We start from the raw sequence: 18282 nt of genomic DNA, 5'->3' as shown, positions 1-18282 counted from the left end.
TCCACTCACCTTGTCGGTCTTCAGTCTTCCTGCTTAGTCTGAAAGGAATACTTTGAAAAACCGGTTTGTTGGGTTCCCAGTTTCTGGGACCGTTGTTGCTGGTGTCTACCTGCAGGGGCGTGGAGGAGCCGCTCATCAGCCACAGTGGCCCCGCAGACACACGCACCTGCGGTCTCTCTTCAATCTCCCGTTAGATTTAAGGACAGAACTCCCGTCTGCCAGCGGCGGAGGGTTTTCGGCCTCATCGCCAAACCCTGACTTCTGTGGCTTGACTATTTTGGAGAGTTTTCCTAGCGGACTTGTTTTGGACTCTCTCGAGGTCTCTCCGCCTCTCTGTGAACGTGGACCGAACTGTTCTTGTTCACTTTAAAATAAGACGCTTTTCGGACACCATTCTCCACCATTATTCAACCTCGTTAACTAAATAAGATTTATGATGCTTCAGATTTTGAAAGACTTGTAAAAGCAGCATATTTCTGCAGCCCTGGAGTCCAGGAGGAGCAGCAGAGGTCAGAATGTGTCGGAGCGCGTTTAACTATTGTCTGCAGTGCCACGCGTGTCCACCGGGTGGCGGTAAAGCATCACATGATAGTTCTCCTTTTGGAACTTCTTCAGCTGCGTTGAGCTTTAAATCTTCACCTGTCGCTCCCTTTAAGCTCTAACTTTGCGGTTCTGTGTTGTAGTTTGTTGGTTTGAATATTTTTGATGAATTCTGATGACGACTGAAATGTCAATGACCAATAGAAAGTTCGTTCCACTGTTTCTACTGCGTCACACATTTTCATTATTTATTGTCATTTTTGGGTCTCTAACTGGACCAGTTCTGTGAGCTGTTTTGCTTTTCGTGGACCAGATGTTCCAGGCAGGTTCCATCATCGGACACAGACGGAGACAGGTCACGTGACAACAGTCAGCCTTTAGTTCTTTATTACAGGAGGATCTGGTTTATATACAGACACGTATCTGCAAAATACTAAAAAGTATATGAACCCAAGTACTAAAAGTCTACATCCCACGCACAGGCGTGTATTAAGTGTTTATACACCACGTGTGCGCGTACGTGCACACTGTATATTCATCTAATAACTGTAGTTTCTAAAACAGCAAAGTAGAGTCACTGAGGCACGGCTTCACCTCCTTTACACCGAGGTTTCCCTGAGCAGGTGTGATGAACTGTTGCAGAAGGAAAAGCATGGAACATGTTAATAACCCGGACACAAAAACACTCAGGTTTATTGTCTGACGGCATCAGTGTCTCTGGTTGCATCTGTCTGAGGAGCATGTGAAACCAGGAGCAGTGTAAATGAGGGGGGGAGGGACAGTGAGTGGATGCTGCATTCATCAAAACACACAATAGTCAGAAGAGAAGAAGGAAGAACAGAAGCCCGTGTTCCCTCAGTGTTGGTGTGGAGACGCCTGGTTGAGGAGCAGGAAGCAGGCTGGACTCTTCCAGCTGGCTTTAATGCCACTTCTCTTCTGAGAACCTCCCAGCAGCTTTCTCTCCACCATCTTTTTACGCTGAAGCTTTTTGATCATTCAGGTCAGATGTTCTTGGACTGAGGTTTAACATGTTTGTTCTTGTGCTCGGAGCGAAACTGCGATCCTCTAAAGTCAGGCATCCTAAAGGTGGATGTTTTCTGAGGCGTGGAGGCTTTAAAGTGGCGCTTTTACCCCTTGTCCTCGTTCTGTTGGAAACTGATTATGGCTCAGCCAGGAGGAAAGCACGGCCTGGGGGGGTTTCATATGGAGCAGGCACACTCTGGCCTCTATTGCTACTGAAAACAGCCCTTCAGCACAGCAGCCTGAAAAACAGTTCTGGAGAACACCTGTTCCCAACAGAACCTGTTTAAAACGGGACCAGTAAAGATGCCCGGCGTGACCACGACCACGGGGAGAGAGAGGGGGGGCAGAGACAGGCGGTAACGCCGCTGCCCACCGATTCACCTGGAAACAACAAAAACCCCAGCAGCTTGGACCCAATATGGCAGCGTGTTCCTCAGAAACGCTCCTCAAACTCTCCCCACAGCTTCATTGCTAAACAGGATTTGGGTTTTTTTGTCCGTGCTAAATGGAAAGTGTTTGTCCTTTGGTGGTCCAACAGGACCACGATTTGGATGGATGGATGATTTGATGTTATTGAGAATAAAAACAGCTGAAAATGGAAGCGGAGATGTTTCAGAGCACCAGAGTTCAGAAAGAGTTTCTAATCAAACACCGCCTGTTGGGAATGATGAATGGATGATTTTTATTTAATTTAGACTAATTTTAACATCCTTTATGCCAGTTCCATAGAGCGTGCACACACACACACTAGCAAAGATGATATCCAAACAGTTAAATAAATGGGAGTCAAAAGAAATCATTTAAAGCTCATATGTCAGAGTCAAGGTCGAGGGTTTTCTATGGCCCCCGGGATGATATTGATTTATTATTAGAACTGGCCCACAGGCCGCAGATGTTTTACACAGGCCAATACTACATTTCCCACAATGCAACGGTGACAGTCTGAGCGGGAGGTGGCTTCATTTCATTATGTATCAGTAGTCATTAGCATAACAGCAAAAGTTAACTTTCAGATCCCCATAAAATGGCAAAAGGGAAGGTGGACACTGAGAACCGGGGGTTCAAACAAGGTGGGAGTGGGAGCACATGTTCACGGAGGCAGCTGGGAAACCTGGGTGTCTTCTGTGTGGAGAAAGGGTGGCGGTAATGAAAGAATATCATCTGAGACGCCATCATGAAGCTAAACACAGCCGATCTGTCTCTGAGCTTTGTCCTCCACACGCTTTTTGGTGGCCTCCAGCTCCCTCTGGAAAAACTCTGACGCGGCAAATTGTTCAAAGGGCATTCTGGGGTCAGAGAGTCCCTCAGCAGCATCAGTCTGATGCACCTTCCTTGAGCAGCAGAAGTAGCGAACAGGACCCTGCTGATAGAAAAAGTGGATGGAAGATCCACCCGTCCCATACGGAGACTTGGGCTGTCCACAGGCCAGACAGGGTTTCGTCTGTCTCATCTTCTGCTCTGGTCGCTGCTGCTGCTGCTCCATCTCTAGAATTCTCTGCACAATTTTTTCAATGGAATCCTGCGTCAGAGGCGTGGGCAGGGCGGCTGTGGGAGGAGTGACAACAGCCGTCTCCATGGTGACTACAGGAACGCTGGTTGTTTTGCTCCCCTCTGTCAAGGAGTACCACAGCTGTTGAGTCTCCAGGAGCTTCTCTGGGCTGGTGTTCAGAGAAGAACTGGTGTTCAACAGCTTTGCCAGATGCTTCACATAGCGGGATATGTGAAACCTGGTTGTGGGGCGGAGCAAGCTGTTCGGATCGGCCGCAGACCGATGGACCGTGTCTGCGTAGTCTGGATCCACAAGCCTCAGGATGTCCTTGTCCCCATGATGATACTGCAGCAAACTATCAATAGCGTCTTTCATGGGAAGAGTCCAGCGTGTGTGGTCCAAGACAAACACTCCACCACCAGTCTTCATGGGTCCAGTGCGGGCGCTCCTCGGCGAGGACTTCAGCGGCAGGGGCAAAGCTCCAGAGACGTCTGGAACACAAACAAAGCAATAATGCATCCTTAGCAACTCATATTATCGCGATATGGGCTATTGAGAAAACACATTAATATCCATCCCTTAATAACAGAAAGTGTAATATTTAACACATCAAAAGATTGAGATACACTGACCACAACCTAACTAAATCTATTTATTTTCAATCATTCGAAGGCCTTAATTCCAACATGGCGCTCTGAAAAACCCGATTATGGTTGACCCGCCCACTGATCTTTCAGGATCCTGGTCATCCTCTGCTGGAATCTCCTTTACACGTCCAGCAGCAGAGAGATGGAAGCTGACAGGTGGCGCAGGGGGAAGCGACGGCACAGCAGTCGCTGTTGCCCGCTGGAGGAAGGTGTTGCCCCAGGAGCATCGTCTGGAGCGGGAGGGGGCACGAGAGCCGAAAGCCGATCCCTCTTCTGCATTTTGTGTTTGTCCCAGTCCAGAGGGAGCGGAGGGCAGCCCGGTTCTCTGGACTCCAGCCCAAACCTTTCTCCAGTGTCTCTGTCAGAGAGGTGAACGCAGGGCACTTGTCTTGTCCCGTCACTGCCATGGAAGCAGAGTTCAACTCCCACATTGAGGCAGGGTCAAAGACAGCAGGGAGGACGGCGCCGGGCTTCTTCATGTCTACCGGTCGCTGAAAGTTCCACCGCACAACGCCGGTCATGGCCTGGGCCCGGAACAGTTCAGGGGAGACCTGCGTACCCGTGACCCACTGGGCCTGCTGGAAATGGTAGCCCTCCTGCTGAGATGTACCACGGACAGGGATCCAGACGGGGACTTTGGCACCTTCGCCCGCTACGTGGTTTAGCTGAAGGGTCCCTCCGTCCCTGTACATTATCCCCTCAGACAGTTCTGGGTCACTGAGGCAACCACGGAGGATGTGAACCCTCTGAACGCGCCACGTCTTCAGCATGGATAGGGTTAGGGTTAGCATGGAGCATTTTTCAGTTTGAATGACGGCAAACAAAGAAGATGGCTGATCTCACCTGTCCATCCAGTGGTAGCCGGCCTTTTCCACCCCAGCGTGGCTGTACCTCTGGGCCATTCCTTGCTACATCGGATGCAGGGACCTTTCTGTCTCAGCCTGAACCATCACCCAGGACACAATGAGCCAGTTCTCATTCATCACTGCGAAACTGGACATGGCTCCAGATGCCAGTGTCACCTTCCTCGCCATCTTCCTCGTGTGGTCCCACCTGAAAACCTGCCCCAACGTGCCCTGGAGGAGCTTGGTCAGAGACGGCTGTTGACGCTTGAACTCATCCAGCAGGCAGTCAGTCAGGTAGAATCCGGACACAGACGCCCCACCCCAACCTTCTTGGTCCTCGTATGGCCCGAAAGCTCGTGGCCGATCTTCCATCCTCACGTACTGGCCGATGGTTCTCTGTCCGTACGCCCCAGCCTCGGCCTCCCTGACGTTCTGGACAGCGTGCAGATATGCCAGGTGAGCTCGTTCATACTTGAGGTGCATGAGCTCATTCACCTGGTTCGCCATATCGGTCGGTGACTTGCCAGAACGCCGCAGTTCATCCATTACCGACTTGCACGCAGCCTTCTTGTGAGTCAGGAATGCAGGCAAAAGGTTAGTAAAGCGCACGGGCAGCTTCTCCACCCATGGAGGGTTGTCAGCGGACCAGTTCCCGCGACAGGCCTTGCAGCAGAGTCGCGAGGAAAATCAAATACTGGCCACGGACGCTGACGATCACTCGAGGTCTGCCCACGCCTGCAGAGACCACCTGAGGACGAGGACAGCTATGGAGGCACGGCAGGATGTCATTGTTCCTCAACCTGACCATGATGTGGCTCTCTGGCTTCCAAATGAAAAATGGATGGAGCTGAAAAAAGTTGGGGGACGGGAGCTCAGCCACCATGTCCAGTAGCTCCGGCTGAGGAGGAAGACGCCAAAAGAAATTGCGTTCCCAGGGTTATGCACTGGTCTGGTCGGGACCCAGGCCACAACCCAAGTTGTTGAAGCTCCGTCCTCATCCACAGCTTTTGATGTTGTGAGCAAGATCCACTTGCTCATGTCGTGGTCAGGGACAGGCATGGGAACAGGAGCTATGGGAACTAGGATAAAGTAAAGAAGACAGTTGAACACATAAAGTTATCATTACTCTGAAGAGACAATTTCAGTGCCCCCGCCCTCACATGATATAAACACACGATACAAGGAAACACACACGCGCCTCGGACACTTGGTTTCATTCCAGAGCTCACACCTCAGATTTTTTCCATGTCAGTGACAAAGAATCGTGTCCATTTGAATTACCCCGGGACACTTTATTATTGTTCAACACCCCACGGAATGGGGGAAATGTACATGGTTTAACATCCCACTCTTTTGGTCTTGGGTAGAGTCCGTCAAAGGAGGCACTCTGCCGTCAGAGGTCTGTGCCGTGCAAGAGTCAGGTCCTGAAAACAAGTGCAGACTTGCTATTAAGAAATTACAGTCACTTCACCTGATGACATTTGTTACTTGTTACGTTTAACCCTTTTGAGGGGGGTTAACGTAGCGACTAAAAAGCCACCAGGGAAGGACCAAAACAGTTTATCAAAATTGTGCTTTTTCTTAACACACGTGCATACATGAAGAGTGGAGGGAGAGGTGGAACAAACGGGTCTGTGCCAAAACAAAAGTCAAAAAACGGGGCATCTTAAAACATCAAAACACAATGGTGGCCACAGCCCATAACCTAGTGTGACTAACAATCAAAACCTACGTGCAGCAATGTATGGGGTACCCCGTCCTTACCTCGTCCCACCTGCCCTCCACAAACTCTCCCTGTCCAACACTGAGCGAGAGAGCGAGCCCCCATGAAATTAGGGGGGAGAGCCTTTAAAGCGGGCCTCCGCTGGTGATTGGTCAGACAGCCACAGGGGAGCCAATCCTAAGCTACCCCCGAAGTCCACAGGTGGTGTCTATCTTCCTCGTCACCAGCACTGCCTTTCGGTGTTCCACCAGTTCTCAGCCTCTGGATGGCGCCACTCTGGGAGGTTACCAGCAACAAAGAACACAAAGAAACACCAACAACTCCAGACACGTAACACCCCCTCCCATATAAGTCCAACCCAAGGTTTGGACAATGTTATATTCCTGCCTACAGTGCACGAGACAGCGCATCCGCAAGAACGTTTTCGGACCCCTTTTTGTGCTTAATTTCTAAATTGTAATTCTGGGCGATTAAAGACCAACGCATTAATCGATGGTTATTATTATACATCCTTGAGAGGAAAACAAGAGGGTTATGGTCTGTAAAAACCTTTATAGGCTTTGCGCTAGAGGCAAGATAGACCTCAAAATGTTGCAGAGCATACAACAGTGCAAGCGTCTCCTTTTCGATTGTCGAGTACCGGAGCTGATGTTTGTCGAACTTCCTTGAGAAGTAGGCTACAGGATGGTCGACACCTTGGGGATCCTCTTGTAGAAGGACGGCTCCAGCCCCGACAGCACTGGCATCTACTTCCAACTTAAATGGCAATGAAAAATTGGGAGCAGACACGACGGGGTTACAGCTGAGGAGACTCTTGAGATCCTCAAAGGACTGTTGGCACTCCCTGGACCAAGCAAATGGCTTTTGAGGACTGGTTAGTGCAGTCAATGGGGCTGCCACGATGGAAAAATTCTTGCAGAACCTACGGTAGAATCCAGCCATACCAAGGAATCGGCGCAACTCCCGCCTGGTTGTTGGGGCAGGAAACGCTGTAATGGCTGCAATCTTTAGATCCGCAGGGCGCACCTGTCCTCCGCCAACCTGCTGACCAAGGTACAAGACAGAACCTCTCCCATATTCCTTAGCCTGGGCCCTCGTGACTGCACAGGCTGGAAAAACCTTAGGAGACTCTTGGTTTTCACTAGAGGCATTGATTACAACAGGGACATCCACAACTATTGGTGTTGGGCTCACCTGTCCTCCAGCAATGTCGTTACAGAGAAGGAAATCAACACCGGGGACAGGCAAGTCTGGGAGAACTGCAACCTCAAACCATCCACTAAGAAGAGGACACTGAAGATGGATTCTGTGCAGTGGCGCGAGCATGTTAACCATCCCCACTCCCCGAATTTTAACACTAGCGTGGCAAGATGTGGCTGACGACAACGGTAAGATGTTAGCCTTAATGATTGACTGGGAACCGGCTGAGTCTCTCAGCAGGGTAATTTCCTTACGGTCTGTCATCCCCGCAGTCAATGAGACGAAGCCTTTTGAAGTAAAAGGGGTGAAGCAAGGATTTGGTTTATCACTTCTGGCGTTAGCTCGTTCAGTAGTCCGTTTACGAACCCTGTTAACCAGGCACACATTCCTTTGCTGAGCAGCTGCGGGAGCTTGCTGTCTTCGTTTCAACGACAGACAGTCAGCGATGACGTGGCCCCTTTTGTGGCAATAACTACACTCACGGGTCCCTGGCTGGGACCACGGGGGCCCTCTAACCTTCTCCAGGGGGGAAGGCTGGGCTCGGAGCTGGTGGCTCGAGAAGCAGAAAATCTGTCAGAGTGGAGGGGGGAGGAGAAAACATTCTTGTGGGTTAACACAAACTCATCTGCAAGGACCGCAGCCCTGGACATGGAAAGAACAGTCAGCTGGACATTACAGAGACATCAGGTTGTTCATCAGCCCTAAATAAAAGAAAAGGAAACTGTTTTTCAACGAAGCATGCAAAGAGAACAAAAACAAACACTTACCCTCCTCCTCATAGTCAATATCAGTTCATCATTGCACGGATCAATTCATAGTCCTCACGACGGTTATTATCACACCAACATATGAAGAGTAATATTAAAGGAACTCGGCCGGAACATCAAGAACACAAAAATAATAAGATAAGTTTCAGATTTGGAGAGGAATTCTTCATGGAAAGGAACGGAACTCCAGCTCTGAAACCTATTTTCAGAAACCTGTCTTTGCTCCTGGTGGCACTCTCGGCAGGGCGGCTGCTGCTACTGGCATAGCATCTGCACACAGATGAAAAGAAAAAACAATAGAAATCAGATACGGCATGGACTTTGTTTGTCTGACATGAAATAAATGTGGTAACGGTGTATTTACAGCTCTGGACTTGCAGATCAGAGTTATGGATGCTCAGCATCCCCTTTCCATCTCCACGTCCTCCTCCATGGCTGTGTTAAAGACAAAAATACCGGCTACAGGTTATTAGTAGAAAAGAAAAAAAACCTTTTCCCAAAGCTGAACTTGTCACATGAAGGAATGAGCATACCCAGGGGCTCAGCTGGGGCCTTCATGGGATGCTCAGCAGGTGTGGAAGATGTGGTGGGCTGCTGCCTCTTCAGCAGGTTCTGCTGCAACCTGGACATTCGTGTACCTGGAACGCAGCGCCTGCCTATGACAAAATCAGCATAGCCATCACCTCTGCTGTCCCAGATCTCTTTCCACCTGCTCTTGGCTCGGGCACCAAATCCAACCAGCTGGTCGTCTTCAGATGAGGCAGTCACTCCATCCCCTCTTCCGGCCCAACAGGAGGACATAGTCTCCCTGCACCTCCATCTTATCTGAGGGATCCCCCCTCTTTGTCGGATGACGGCCAAAGCGTTCTGCCGTACGAGGTCCTCCTCATGGCCGCAGACTTTGGCTTCATCAGATGGCTCCTGGAGGAGAAACACAAGAGGCCCCTTGCGGAACACGACCCGAAGTTTCCCAGGGAAAAAGGCGAATTGCTTCTGCATGTTGAGCTGACATAAAGGAAAAATGTCTATTAATTTTCTCATTTTTATTAGACACTGATAAAACAGTTCCACCCATTTTTCACATCACACCTGATAAATGTGATCAAAGGAATCTTAGGCCAGTAAAAGATAAAGTGTGGTACCATGCGTAAAGCTCTGTGTGTGTGTGTGTGTGTGGTGTGTGTGTGTGTGTGTGTGTGTGTTTGTGGGTGTGCGCACACATGCAATTATCATGTAGGTGTGAAAGTGTAAGATCAAGGTTGTTGGGGTGTCGATTCAGGAGTTCAGAAGGTCAGTACCTGGTGTGGCTAGTGAGGAAAAGACTGGAAAGTGATGGTGTGTGTGTGTGTGTGTGTAGGTGTGTGTGTGTCTGTGTGTGTCTGTGTGTGTGTATGTGTGTGAGAGAACATGTTGGGGGGGGGGGGCAGGAGGACAGTATCCCCTCTCAAAGACATTGGAAACAAAAACACACATTTGATGTAATAAAATGTAATACTACCACTACTAATATTACTACTAATAATAATTATAGTAATAATAATAATAATACCGAGATTTCAGTGCCACGACAAGTAAATCGGTTACTTGAATATAAAATATGGACAAGTTCATTCATCACTATCGTGTAATTTAATTTATGAAAAACTAGCTTGACAAGATATGAGTAAATTATAGCATGACAAATACAGTACATTATAATTTAGGGCCAATTATAACACGTTCCTTGCTAATTTAGGACAAAATTGACCACAGCCTATGCACAATTACGAAAAGTTTCCTCATTAATTTAGTAGGAAATCAAGCCCAAACTTACCTTCAGCGAAGTTTACCAAAGAATGAACCAAGAATGGCCGATCCTCCGGAGAGGAGCCGCTCTTCATAGAAACGGCAGAACAGCGCCACGGGATGATAGCGGCCGGAAATATATTGCGTCCGTAGTGGTTTAGCACTATCATGGAAAATGAATGGGAAACGGTTTAGGGCCGTTTAGCTCCCGGCCATGGCACATTGCTTTTAAGTTGATTTCATTTATCGGAGTTGAATCTGCTCTGATTTTTTTGAAGGCGTTTCACCTCTCATCCAAGAGCCGTTCTAGGCAGATTTGATGATATGGCGCTCATAGGCTATATAGCCTTTTCTTTTTGGGGGAAATGGATTGGAGGCTGCTCCAACATTGAGGTTTGGACTGTGACAAAGCAAAATGGACAACCTCCACCAGAATAAGTGTTTCAAGAAAATAAGTTTGAGTGTATTAACTTCAAAAGGCCATTTTCTTGCACCTGCTCTCGCTTACGGCCATACCACCCTGAGAACGCCCGATCTCGTCCGATCTCGGAAGCTAAGCAGGGTCGGGCCTGGTTAGTACTTGGATGGGAGACCGCCTGGGAATACCAGGTGCTGTAAGCTTTTTGCACTCTTCCACTGGGTCAGCAGAGGCCGCCAGTGTTCCTGATAATTATCCAGCCAGATGTAATTCACTTCTTAAGTACTTCTAACATTGAGATTTAATGTTGCGCTATTGTACATCGTTTGAGATTTAATATTTTATGAGTGTGTGTGGTGTGTGTGTGTGTGTGTGTGGTGTGTGTGTGTGTGTGTGTGTGTGTGTGCGTGCGTGCGTGTGCGTGCGTGTGTGTGTTTGTGTTTAAATAAAATTGAATTTCCCACTTTGGTCCACACTATTGTCAACATTTCTGTCTTCAAAAAAGCCAACTCAAGGCGGCAGATTCGTGAATTGAAAACAATATCTAAAGAACTCAAGTATCATACTAACAACACTAATATTCCATCTGTCTATCCCCAACTGAATTAACTCCCCACCTATCTCATCAGATTATTTGTAACAGAATAAGCAGATAACGTAGCATTTCCCTGTTCATATCTGCTACTTGCAATTTAGAAAGCGGGATCATGGGGTTACTGGAAATGTCTCTTTATTGAATAGGGACATAGAAAACTTTATTTTGTGGGTGTGTAATTTACCTATTGTATTGATTCCTTAAAGTCTAATGGTGGCCAGCAAGGCTGCTGGACTCGTTCAGCCCCAGAGGTTTCACACACTGGGCCCCTGGGCCCGGGACCCCTGGGCTCCCCCCTGGGCCCTGGACTTATCTCCATACACTGCATAAATGGCTGATGCTAATGCACTTTGATGCACTAATGCACTTAAACTTTGAATTTTCAGGTTCCAGTTCAGATGATGAATATTGAGAAGAGATTTGAAACCTATCGTGACCAGATGTTTAACACATCGGTCCTTCACCTCCCATTTAACAGCTCTCACTCCATGTTGCTGCTGTTGCCGGACGACATGGCAAAACTGGAGAATGCAATTTCTGCCGCTCATGTTACCAAATGGCTGAAATGGATGAAATACAGGTGTGGAATTGCATCACATATAAAGAGCCTTAAAAAAGAAACATTTGCCTTGTAGAGTCTCACTTTATTACTCCTTAGAATGTTTCTGAATCCACTCTTAAAATAAAATAGGTGGCTGAATAGCACAATTTTAATCTGGTTTGATACAACAAACACTGGATGATCTCAGCTGAAGATCCTGGAGCTGGCATATGTATTTACCCACGTATAATGCTGCCTGCTAAAGTATAACCACACAGAGAGGCCTGCATACACGTGCAACGCTATTGTGGAACGACGGGGGCGCACAGTCCAGGAAGGCCAGATGAATGTGACGTAATCATCTGTGTGGTTGAGAATGCCTTCAGTTCTCTTGTTAGAATCTTGACCCAGGTGTCGTCCACATATCTGAACCAGTGGCTTGGGCCGGTTCCTGTGAAGGATGTCGGGCTCGGGTTTCAACCTTCTCCCAGTATACTGTAGACTGGCACTATGGGAGATACTGGTGAGCCCGTTGCACCACCATGGTTCTGCCTGTAGAGGCCTTCTCTGTACTGGAGGTAGTGGGTCAGTAACTGGGAGTTGATGGTTGGGATCAAGTTGAGCTCTGCTGGCAGCTCTACCAAAGTCTAAATGTTTTCCATATGAATCCAATTCTGCTAATGTGGTGGCGCTTCTTCGTGTCAGGGCAGACTCGTGCGCGGGGCTCATGCACATGAGGGTTAGGCTGGTTTGATGCAAGTCACGCATGGGCCGGCCCCTCTCAAACTGTAGCCTAACTGGGCCTTGCTCACGCCCTGATGATTGGCGGGGGCGTGAGCCCCTCACCTGTGCTATTCTGGGCTGGGGAGGGGGCGAGGCAGAACTTTCCTCTTTCTCCATGAGGCTGGAGCAGCGAACGGATCTGTTCATGACTGTTAGAGTGTTTGTGGTCATGGCAGTGGCTTTTTTTGTTGTTTCTGCTTCAGGCTGCAGAAGATGGGGTGCTGCTGTTAAGACTGACGAGTGGAGAGACAGCGACAGCGACAGCGAAAGCATCAGCGACATCGACAGTGACATCAGCAGTCTGTCAGACATCCTGCACTACAGTGGATGGAGGACGGTGATGGTGGAGCACAGGCAGCACACCACCGCAGGAACCCAGCATGCATGGTTGGATGCAGAGCTTAAAGGAGACAGCAGATGTAAGGAGGAACCTGAGGTTCTTAGGAACCCAACACGTGGTGTCGGGCCCACCCTTGAATCACATCCCTGTGTGGCGTTGGACAGACTGAGCACAGGCGGAGAGGAAAACACTCCAGATGGGTCAAAGCCGTCCAAACCGGTCCAGTCAACTCTTGTTGAGCCGCTGTCCGTTGCCTTCATGGTGACTGAGGCATCAGGTGACCATCAGAGGCCGAAGGTAGATCCAAAAACCCCAACGCAATGATAAGGGCGGCGAGGAGTTACATGTGTTAACGACGGCTCCGCCTCAGGCCTTCAAAACAACGACCCGCAGCTTCGGCTGCATGTGCGACATTGATGCTGATGACCTTGAGCAAGAGCAGAGCCAGTGTGCAACAGCAGGAGCAACAGATGAGTCCATCCACTGTGCTGCAAACCAGGTTATTAACACCTCCTCGTGGACCAGACCCTGGTTCATTCCACACACCCCCTCCTGGACCAGACCCTGGTTCATTCCACACACCCCCTCCTGGACCAGACCCTGGTTCATTCCAAACACCTACTCCTGGACCAGACCCTGGTTCATTCCAAACACCTCCTCCTGGACCAGACCCTGGATTATTCCACACACCTCCTCCTGGACCAGACTCTGGTTCATCCCAAACACCTCCTCCTGGACCAGACCCTGGTTCATTGCAAACACCTCCTCATGGACCAGACAGTGGTTCATTCCAAACACCTCCTCCTGGACCAGACCCTGGTTCATTGCAAACACCTCCTCCTGGACCAGACCCTGGTTCATTCCAAACACCTCCTACTGGACCAGACGCTCCACCAAACGTCTCCCAGCATCTCCACGTCCCACCACAGTCACTGTGCATTGTTAGTAACAATGCGTGGACGTCTCCTGCTTCTGTGGCTGACAATTGATCATCTCTGGCCAATCTATGATGTTCAGAGTTCTCTTTTCGTGGTCATTTAAATAGATAAATCTAAATGTAAAGGCACCATATGTCCAGCAGGTGGCAGTGTTGGTTTTATAAAGTAGTTCCAGATTTCCTACCGTGCAGGATACTGCAAACAGAAATGATCTGAATTGTCTTCAAAAGATCACAGCTTATATGGGTAGAGATTTCCCTCTCCTCATCCCTCTCTGTGTCTTACTCACCATCATTGTTCACCTCTGAAACAAGCCTCCAAAATCAATTTGTCACTTTCCTTTATTCTTTCTTTATTTACACATCACCATTTTACAGGAATATTATTACAATTATTGTGTTAAAGCCATATTTCAATGTACAGTTTTGCATGAAAATATACAAAAATAAAGTTGGATCTGTTATATATCTGCCTCCTTTTGTCTCGCTGTTAGGAAACGGTGCCTGATTTCCTGTTGCGCTTTGCTCGACTTGTGGCTGAAAAGCAGATAAACTCAAAGTGTTTGCTCTGGTCCATGTTGGGGAAGGGAGGGGGGCCTGCGTGGAGCCTCTTGATGAAGTGGACCTCTCTTTGGTTCTGCCTTGTCCTGGAGGCTTTGATGGGCCTCCCTTTCCGACTGAAGGCAACGTACCAGCCTTCAACCTTAGCATTCTGCAGAGCTGTGTAATTGTTTTCCAGCACTGTCTCTGAGAAGATGCACTCCCTGCTCCGACCGTTGCGCTGGAACACAGAAAGCTTCTCCATTAATCCATTAACTGTCCCATCTGGACATTACAGACGGGAGACAGCTAAAGACGTGTTTCTGAGCTACAGCAACTAGTGGAGCAGGTAGCGGGGCCCCTTTTGAGAACCCCCAAATGTCCGCGTAGCAGCTGTAACGGTACGTGAGTAGTGACGGTACCACCAGCTCAGCTAAAAGGAGGCTACAGGTTCAAACACAGACATGTTTTGGTTCTGAATTTTGATAGTTGATCCCACTCCAAACACTGGCTGCCAGTGAGGATGGATGCAGGTTCCATGCCTCTGATGTCTTCACTGACATGAAACAGGTGAACATCAACCCTACTGAAATGTTCAGGTGAGGGGCCTAATGTCAAATGTGCTCATTATCAGTGTTTTCTACAGCAAATGTGTGTGTATGTGAAGAGAGAATAATTATTACATTGTTATCATTTAAATGCATTTGTATGTTTAGCACCTAAGTGCATGGAGAAGAAACAGTGTTTTTCACCTCTCTTGATTTAGTACACTTGTCCAGAGCACCAGATTTACTGTGAGGTTGTTATCTGAAACCCTAAAAGCATCTTAGGAGAAGGTGAAAATTCCACATGGATAATGAGCTGATGTGAATAAAGGAAGGAGATTTGCAGGGAGCAGCAGAGCGACGGAGGGTGTTCCAGAGTGAACTGCTGCTCGCTCTCCCTTGCAAGGTACCTGTGTTTGTGTCTTTTGTTGATTCACGCAGGGTTTTGCTGGGTTGCTCTGTTTCAACTCTAATATCCAGCCTGGAAGTAACAAATGCTGGACTAACTTTTCAGCATCATGCCGCGTCAGCAGCTTCCTGATCTTTCTGAGGTGAAAAAAGACACTTCTAGAGACTAATTTAATGTGTGAGTTGAAGGAGAGATTTTGGTCAAAAGTTACTCCTAGATTCCTCACAGAGAGACTAGATGTTAATGAGATACCATCTAGAGTGATCATGTGATCTAATCTATCTCTGAGAAGTTCAGGACCAAACCCATGACCTCAGTTTTTCCTGGGTTAAGGAGGAGGAAATTTGAAGACATCCAGGACTTTATGTCTTTAAGACAGGTCTGGAGCTTCACTAACTCTCTGTCTCCTTGGGTTTCATGGATAAATAAAGCTGAGTGTCATCAGCATAACAATGAACATTGATCCCATGCTGCCGAATAATGTTCCCTAAGGGAAGCATGTACAAGGTGAAGAGGATTGGTCCAAGTACAGAACCTTGAGGAACCCCATGGCTAACCCTACTGTATGAGGAGGGAACACCATGGACATGGGCAAACTGGTATCTATCAGATAAATATGATCTAAACCAGTCTAGTGCTGTCCCTTTAATCCCAATCACATGTTCCAGTCTCTGTAACAGGATGCTGTGATCAACTGGATCAAAAGCAGCACTGAGGTCCAGCAGAACCAGAATAGAGACCAGTCCATGATCGGAAGCTATGAGAAGATCATTGGTGACTTTAAGAAGTGCTGTTTCTGTGTTGTGATGAGCTCTCAAGCCTGACTGAAACATCTCAAACAGGCTGTTCCTCTGCAGGTGCTCCAGTAACTGAGTCACCACCACCTTCTCTAGAACTTTAGAGATAAAAGGAAGGTTGGATATCGGCCTATAATTTGATAATACGTCAGGATCCAGTGATGGTTTTTTAAGCAACGGCTTAATCACTGCCACCTTGTAGGACCGGGGTACATAACCTGACACTAAAGAACCATTGATCTGGTCCAGGATAGATCTGCCTATCAATGGTAAAACATCCTTCAACAGGTGTGTTTGGATGGGATCTAAAAGACACGTGGTGGTCTTGGATTTCTGAATTAGCGATGACGCCTCAGAAAAATATATAGGGGTGAAGGAGCTTAAGGGCTCGTTGGAGAACCTGTATGTTCCCACAGTCAGCACATCTGGTGATGATCCAGTTGTTGGGATGGCCTGCTTAGCTTTCTCTCTGATAGCTAGAACTTTATCAGTGAAGAAGCTCATGAAGTCTTCACCACTAAGGGAAGAAGGGATACGTGGATCTAAAACACTGTGACTCTTAGTTAATTTGGCCACAGTGCTGAAAAGAAACCTGGGGTTGCTCTTATTTTCCTCAATTAAAGAAGAAAAATAAGCTGTTCTAGCCTTGCGAAGGGCCTTTTTGTAAACTATAGACAGTCTTTCCAGGCTACATGATAGCTGTCTATTTTACAAGAATGCCACTTCCTTTCCAGTCTTCGCACTTTCTGCTTGAGGGTCCTGATATGTGAATTATACCAGGGGCACACCTCCTCTGATTTACTATTTTCTTTTCAGGGGGGCAACAGAATCAAGCGTGATTCTCAGTGAGGTTGCTGCACCTTCAGCAATAGAGTCAACCTCAGCAGGGCTAAGATTATAATGACTGATCCCTGGGGAAAGACACGGTGGTCCTGGGATCAGCACAGGGATCACTTCCTTAAACTTAGCTACAGCATTATCTGAAAGACATCTGCTATAGTAAGACTTTGTTCTGAGCATAGAAGAATCCTTAATCATAAATGTAAAAGTGATCAATGAATGATCTGACAGGAGGGGGTTCTGAGGGAACACTGACGCATGTTCTACCTCAACACCATAAGTCAGGACTAGATCTAAGGTGTGGTTGAAGCTATGAGTTGGTTGGTTTATCTGCTGGAGGAAACCAACTGACTGAGTAATGAAATGAAGCCATTTCTAAAGCTGTCATTTACAACGTCTATATGGATATTAAAGTCTCCAATGATAATGACTTTGTCCGTTCTAAGGACCAAGTCAGATAAGAAATCAGAGAACTCAGACAGGAACTCTGAATGTGGCCCAGCAGGGGGCCGATATACAACTACAAACAGAAGTGGCATTTTTGTCTTCCAGCTCAGATGAGTGATGCCAAGAGTCAGGCTTTCAAATGAACTGAAGCCATGTTTTGGTCTAGAATTAATTAATAACTTGGAGTGATAGATTGCTGCCACTCCCCCTCCTCGACCAGTAACACGTGGAATATGATAATTAAGATGGGTAGGAGGAGTAGATTCATTTAAGCTAACATACTCCTCCTCCTGAAGCCAGGTCTCAGTAAGACAAAATAAATCAATGTGATGATCCGCTATCAGGTCGTGCACTAACAGGGATTTACACAAAAGAGATCTAATATTTAACAGTCCACACTTAATTGTGATATTAGTTTCTCCAACTTGTACTTTGGTATTAATTTAATAAGATTATGGTGATTGACCGCTCCCCTGCTCTGTGCTTGGGGAACTTTTAACCGTGGAACAGAGACTACCTCTATAGTGTTAAATATGTTATTGTTGGTGAATGAGGGTTCTATGGAAGCAGCAGAGAGGTGTGTAAGACCACAACTCTGCATCCTGGTCTGGACCCTGGATTGTCAGGTCACTTTGGGTCTAAAAATTAGCCAAATTACTAGAAATGAGAGAGGCACCATCCCGTGTGAGATGGACACCGTCTCTCCTGATCAGACCAGGTTTTCCCCAAAAAGTGTTCCAACTGTCTAAAGACCACCTGGTTATCGGGGCACCACCGTGACAGCGACGACATGCGGCTAAACATCTCCTCGCTGGCCAGATTGGGGAGGGGACCAGAGAATGCAACGGAGTCCCACATCGTTTTGCGTAGTTACACACCGACTCCAAGTTAATTCTGGTGACCTCCGACTGACGAAGCCGGGTGTCGTTGGCTCCGACGTGAATAATAACTTTACCAAATTTACGTTTACGTCTCGCCAGCAGCCGTAAATTTGCTTCTATGTCGCCCGCTCTGGCCCCCGGAATGTTCTTAACTATGGTCGCTGGAGTCGGCTTCACGTAGCGCAAACAG

At 47.8% G+C, this 18282-nt stretch overlaps 1 long non-coding RNA gene and 1 other non-coding gene across 2 annotated transcripts in view; one reads left to right on the top strand and one right to left on the bottom strand.

The window, feature by feature from the left end:
- The first annotated feature begins 10521 nt into the window (after window positions 1-10521).
- Window positions 10522-10640, top strand: LOC115247789 (5S ribosomal RNA). The gene has a single exon (XR_003886887.1). It is a non-coding gene; the product is annotated as a 5S ribosomal RNA (ribosomal RNA).
- Window positions 10641-13969: 3329 nt separating this feature from the next.
- Window positions 13970-18282, bottom strand: part of LOC115247616 (uncharacterized) — a 59704-nt gene continuing 55391 nt past the window's right edge. Inside the window, exon 2 of the long non-coding RNA XR_003886666.1 lies at window positions 13970-14414. This is a non-coding gene — a long non-coding RNA (uncharacterized lncRNA). The remainder of the gene's footprint in view (window positions 14415-18282) is intronic.

The sequence above is a fragment of the Takifugu rubripes genome, chromosome 21 (assembly GCF_901000725.2).
Source record: "Takifugu rubripes chromosome 21, fTakRub1.2, whole genome shotgun sequence".
In the NCBI taxonomy this organism is placed as follows: Eukaryota; Metazoa; Chordata; class Actinopteri; order Tetraodontiformes; family Tetraodontidae; genus Takifugu; species Takifugu rubripes.
The sequence above is the reverse complement of the archived record's forward strand: the minus strand, read 5'-3'. Positions and strand labels throughout refer to the sequence as shown.